This window comes from Vicugna pacos, chromosome 20 (genome assembly GCF_048564905.1).
Source record: "Vicugna pacos chromosome 20, VicPac4, whole genome shotgun sequence".
In the NCBI taxonomy this organism is placed as follows: domain Eukaryota; kingdom Metazoa; phylum Chordata; class Mammalia; order Artiodactyla; family Camelidae; genus Vicugna; species Vicugna pacos.
In genome coordinates, this window is record NC_133006.1 from 9,689,308 (window position 1) to 9,695,687 (window position 6,380).

The 6,380-nt window shown below is 44.3% G+C and overlaps 1 long non-coding RNA gene across 1 annotated transcript; it reads left to right on the forward strand.

Annotated features, from left to right (window-relative positions):
• The first annotated feature begins 3,162 nt into the window (after nucleotides 1-3,162).
• LOC140687579 (uncharacterized) lies at nucleotides 3,163-5,957 on the forward strand. Its single transcript, XR_012061966.1, has 3 exons — nucleotides 3,163-3,394; nucleotides 4,561-4,741; nucleotides 5,671-5,957. It is a non-coding gene; the product is annotated as an uncharacterized lncRNA (long non-coding RNA).
• Nucleotides 5,958-6,380: the final 423 nt, after the last annotated feature.

A 6,380-nucleotide genomic window follows, 5' to 3' on the forward strand; every position in this document is an offset into this window, starting at 1 on the left:
GTCCTTAGCAAAACACAAGCAGACAAAACTTAGTGACTGTTTGGAGGTTCTTTACCCTGGCTCTCTGCTCCATGGATTAAAAAGAAATAAAAAGGCATCTGAGATCTTGAAGGAGACAGGACTGGAGGTCAGAAACTCTTTCCTAATGACCAAGTTTCTTTGGGGTCTTTTCTCGATGTGCAGCACTTTACCGCCTGGGTATTACCAGAGCCATCTCATCTGTTTAATTTCACAAAGTTTCATTTCTTTTCCATCCATAAATCTCCTCATTCCCAGTTTTATGCCATGGATAATGCTCTGTGTCTGCATTAACTAAAAGAGTAATGGAAAGTTAGAAAGCAACCCATGACCCAAAGTTTCCTGGGAGCATTTTTTAAAAGAGCCCTAAGGACTGAATTTCTGGTCCTCAGACTTTCACTCTTGTTCCAAAGACCCTGCCCCTTACACACGTCCTCTTCACTTTAACCTACTTCGTCTGTGATTTGACTGCAAAACCATTTCTGATGATTGAAAAATAGCAGGAGAAATCAGAGCATCCTTAAAGGAGGGGATGGAAGCTGGCAGTCAGAAGACACGGATAAAGAAACACATACTCCAGCATCTGCTAAAGTGGTCCCTAAAGAATTGAGAAGATGCAGCTTGTTCAGTGCTCTCTCTCTCTCTCTCTTTCTCTCTCTCTCCACAAAAGCCTAAACAGTTAAAAATGGAGACACCCTATGCCACTTAATAGCACCCCTGTCGGTCTCCCTCCAGTAGGTGTAAGGATGGAGAGCAACATTGCCTCTCGTCACCAGCTGTGGGTGGGGAGTGGCTGCCTCAGGGGATCCGAGCCTAAAAAATCCACCACTGAGAAAAGGCAATAACAGAAGTCTGTTGCTGTCTAACCTGCCATATAAATGAAACAATCAAACAAGACAACAAAGGAAACTCCAGTAAGCACCAGAGGCAAAAGCGGTTGGTGTAATATATCCTGGCTTCAGTGTCTATTTTTAGTTTCCTCCCATCCCCCGCCCCCCGCTTAAACAACAACAACAACAACAACTCTAATTTAGATTAACTGGGGGAAAAACGTTAAATAATTCAGGAGAGTCAGAGAGAGAGAGAGAGAGGTGAGCTGCAAAGAGACAGAGAGGGCACACACCTGAATGAAATGAAAAACACCCCGATACCTTGAAATGTATGCGAGGACGTAATCTGTGGCTATGGGAGGCTGTTTAAGAGCCAAAGGAGAGCGAGTGCAGCACAGGGCACTATATTCAATATCTTGTAATAGCCTATAATGAAAAACCAATAGGAAAAAGAATATATAATACATATATATTTGTATAACTGAATCACTTTACTGTACACTAGAAATCAACAGAACATTCTAAATCGACTATACTTCAATTAAAAAAAAAAGAATCAAAGGAAAGGATGCCCAGCAGAGTTTCATCCTCTATTATTTTTTTCCAGCTCATGAATCTATAGTCTAAACACACTGAGTCCACTCAGCGGAAACACTTTCATAAGAGACGTAATAATTGATCCCAATCATTTTTATCTACTGATGGCTTTAGTCTCGTCTGTGAACTCACTTCTGCACACTCTGGACCAGCAGATCCAAAACCGTCTCCCAGAACTTCTGTGGGGGAAGTGTCTGCAAATGCTACTAAATTACTCCTTATCAAAGCACATATTTTTCCAGCTTTGTTGAAACAGACTTGACATACAGCCTTGTGTAAGATTAAGGTGTGCAGCATTATGATTTGAGTTACATACATCATGAAATGATGATCACAGTAAGTTTAGTGATATCTGTCTTCTCATATGGATATGGAATTAAATAAATGGAGAAAAATCTTTCCTCATGATGAGAACGCTTAGGATTTACTCTCTTAACAACCTTCCTCTATATCATTCAGCAGCGTTAACTACAGTCATCACGTTGTACATGACATCATCGTGTTGCAAATAACATCATCTCGTTGTACATGACATCATCGTGTTGTACATGACATTGTCACATTGTACATGACATCATCACGTTGTACATGACATCATCACGTTGTACATGACATCCCTAAGACTTGTTTATCTTGTGACCGAACTTTTGTAACTTTTGACCACCTTCATCCAATGTTTCTTCCCCCGACCTCTGGTTTCTGGTAACCACAAATCTGATCTTTTGTCCATGAGTTGGTTTTTGTTTGTTTCTTTGTTTGTTTTTTGCTGCTGTTGTTAGAGTCCACAAGTAAGATCATACAATATTCACATTTTTCTGTCTGACTTATTTCACCTACCATGATGGTCACCAGATTCACCCACGTTGTCACAAGTTGCAGGATTTCCTCCTTTCTTAATGCTGAACGGTGTTCCTTGGTATATATTCCATCTCCTTATAGGTCACGACTTTTTAATCAATTTCTTTTGTTGATGGATGCAGGTTGTTTCTATATCTTGGCTGTTGTAAGTAATGCTGCTATGAATACGAGGGTGCAAATATGTCTTGGAGATAGCATTTTCATTTTCTTCGGATATATTCCCAGAATCAGAATTGTTGTATCATATGGTGGTTCTATTTTTAATTTATCAAGAAACCTCCTTGCTGTTTTCCACAGTGGCTGCACAGTTTACAATCCCACCAACAGTACACATCCTTGCCAGCATTTGATATCTCTTATCTTTTTGATGATAGCCATTCTAACACATGTGAGATGATATGTCATTGTGGTTTTGATTTGCATCCAAGGCACATGTTCTTAGTAAGACTTGACCTGGCACCCTGGTTCCAGTGGGCGAGGTTGTTAGTTGAATTCTCAGTGGACCTGTGTTAGTCCCTTGGACTCAAGAAAGAATTAGAGGGGAGAGTATAGCTCAGTGGTAGAGCACATGCCTAGCATGTATGCGGTCCTGGGTTCAATCCCCAGTACCTCCATTAAATAAATAAATAAACCTAATTACCTCCCCCATTTAAAAAAAAAAAAAAGAAAGAATTAAATGCCTCAAACACAAATCCATGGAATTTCATATGTAAAATCATTTTACAGAACTCTAGAAAGGGATCCTGCTGCTGTAATTACCACCTGGAAATGACAGAGGCAGGATGGAGTTTTCTCAGAATCCCTTCTCATTATGACCCATTTATTGCAGAATGCAGCCACAGAAGGGTGATGTCCGGATTAGATAGCCCACTCGCCTTCTCTCTTGACAAGATGACATTTGTTCCAATAAGAACCTGTAGAATTTTGTTCCATCTAGTCAAATCTTAAACAGGTTAAGGTGTTGGATGCCCGTTTACCAACCTCTCCCAAAGGTTTGTTCACGGCTTAATTACTGATACTCTTCTGAGAGGTGTTTACATTAAGAGATAGATGCGTGAGGGTGGAATTTCAGACACCAAGGCAGACCAACGGTAAGTAGAGTCCAGGGGTGGAGGGTTGTGCTCAACATAAGACAGAACGAGGGCACTGAAGGAAGGGAAGGGAGCCTCCAAAGTGAACAGGGGTGTCCTGGAGTTCAAGAGGGAGGGACAACACGTAACGCTCCCCAGGTGGAAAATTCTCCCAGGACCAGCCCTGATCAGCACTGTTGTCAGTTTCCTGTCAGTCCGATCCAATCTCAGGACATTTATAAAGTAGGAGGACTGACTCTACCATCATTTAAAACTGCCGTCTTCAACCTGATGGCCAGGAGTACAGGGGAAGTACCTTGGACGAGGCTGCCTAAATCCCACAAAGCAGAAACTCTGGAGCTTGACAAGGCTAGGATTTGCTACACGTAGCAAAGAGAATGAAGTAATCAGCTGTCTGGAAAGTCACGACCCAGGTGGACATCAAACACTCCCCCAAGGAGACTAGACAGAGGAGGCTCCTGGGAAGCAGGACCAGGACTAAAAGCAGATGTGAGCAGCTGGCAGTAGCGGCTGGAATGAGCAAGATGGCCTTGGAGCCATGGCTGGAACGGGGATTCCCAGGGCCATGGGAAGATCTTACAGACTCCTTGTGGTCATCCATGTGGCCTGGGAGGAAACTATTAAGGTCAGGAGTCTGGCTTAGTGACTGAAAGCATAAGCTTCCATGCAGAGGGAACTGCTGGCATAAATCCAGGCATGTAAAGCTCTTTCTGGAGATCTAAGGTAAGTACATTTCAATGCATTCCCATCACTTTGTTCTGTTGCATAAAACCATCTTCCTATCAACACGGATTGGTTTATTTAAGGACACGCATGATGACTTCTATAATATGTAGAAATAGCCTTCGTGTACAATGTCAGTTCTGTCACTGCAGGTGGCTTATCACCTGATACAGGATTCTAGTCTTTGTTGGCTCTCAGCTGTGACAAATAATCCTTTCCTGGCACCGTGATCCCCTCCAAATGCTTATTTTTCTGGAATAACATAAAGTTTACCCATTTCCCTTCCCAGGGCTGCTTTTCATGAAGCCTGCGTCTTATCCTACATTTGTTTCTCTGGATCTCTATGTATCTGCCTGTTTCTCTTCCTTTCTTCTCCCCTGCCCTGAAGTGCCTCTGAGTTACTCCCCCCTGATCATTTATCCCTGTTTTTTTTCCCTTTACAGATGATGTATGTAACATTCCCAGATGTAAAGTCACCCACACTTAGCAGTAATCATAGCTCATGTTTACGGATGTTACAAACATATATGGACAAGCAGTGATCGCAGCCGACACTGATAAGGCACGTTGAGCCTCGCAATCCATGTTACTTCTTTCACTCCTCGTGGCAGCCCCATCATAGTAGTAGGTAGGTTCTATTACAGATGAGGAATTTTAGTCAAACGTGGTCAACCCGGGGAGTGGCAGCTCAGGGATTTGAACTTCAGCCCTGAGCCCACGCGCTTAACCTTTACACTATGATACTGACCCCTTTATCAACAGCATGCGTTCAAAAGTAACCCCTTAGCTGTATCTTTAATGCTTTACAGCTCCCGAAGTTCTTTCACACACACTTTCATTTCAGCTCTGCACCCAGGAAAATGGGCTTTATTAGAGAAACGGAAAGACTTATTTTTCAGGAACCTGCAAAACCAAGGCTTGGATTTGGTTCTTATGATCTGAATTGAGGGCTTTTCCCACATCAACTGCTTCAGCTGCAGAATGAGCCTTCTCCTGGCAGGATCTGGATGGCCATAGGCCAGAATGTATGACCTGGGCGGACAGACGGGCGCAGAGGGAGGGAGTGGTGAGAGGGGCGAGAAGGCTGGCTTTGAGCGCAAGAAAGGGCTCAGAGTGTAGAAGTATTTTTTTAAAGTGTTCCCTTCTCTTTAAAAGCATCCTTCTAGGAGGGCTTGTGGTGGGGAGGGTAGAGCTCAGTGGTAGAGCGCATACTTAGCATGCACGAGGTCTTGTGTTCAATCCCCAGTACCTCCACTAAATACAAATTTTTTAAAAAGCATCCTCATAGTCAAGGATGCAGACCAGACCAGTGGTTTTCAAGTGTTACTATGCACAGGAATCACCTGAGGGTCTTATTGGAATGTAGCCTCTGACTTAGAAGAGCTGGGGTGGGGCCTGAGATTCTGCGTTTCTAACAACCCCCCCCAACAGGGCTGCCCACCCCGCCCATCCACAGACTGTACTTTGAATGGCAGATTCTCTGGCCCCAGTTCTCAAAATTCCACCAACATTTTTGGAATCCCCACTGGTCTAGCATCTCCTTTATTTTCCAGAGTCCACCGGCCCACCTCCCTCTGACGGAAGTCTGCACGGCTGAGGGGTCTAATCCTGGAACCCCGAGCCAACTACCCCTTTTCTGCAGGAAGTGTCTGGATCACGTGACCAGTACTGTCGGACAGCAGGGAAGAATTTAGCTGTTTCTGTGAGTCACTGAGGCAAGTGCATTTCCTGACAAGACACTCCACCACTGCTCCCCTCAGAGTAAAAAGAAGTTTCTAGAAGTTTCTTTTTTTGACATGCCTCAGGACACAACCTGCCCAGAGTGACTTACACTGAGGGAGTAGGTAAGTCAGGAATAGGCTCCCACCCCGGGCGCAGGCCCTTCCTGTCCACAGTGGTCACCATGTTCTTGTAAACCTCCAACAAGACAAATGTCATTCTCTGTTCTGCAACTTTTTAATGGAAAAATGTTATGCCTTTAAAGGTCAGAGCCCTGAGAACGGGCTGCCCTGTGTATTTCGGGCTGCAGGCAACGTTGTTTTACAACAGGTGCAGAGCCAGCAGGACTCAGCACAGGCAACGCAGCAGGGTTAGAGCTAAAGGAACAGATCCAACACGGAGTCGGGCGTTCTCTTCTCTGTTCCAAGTGTAACAGTCCGTTCCAATACTGCAGACAGGCCGTATTGGGAAGGGCCTCTACAAAGTGCACAATCCGTGGGTATGGAGCCATTCTCATCCTCGCGGGCTTCCCCTGTGCCCACCT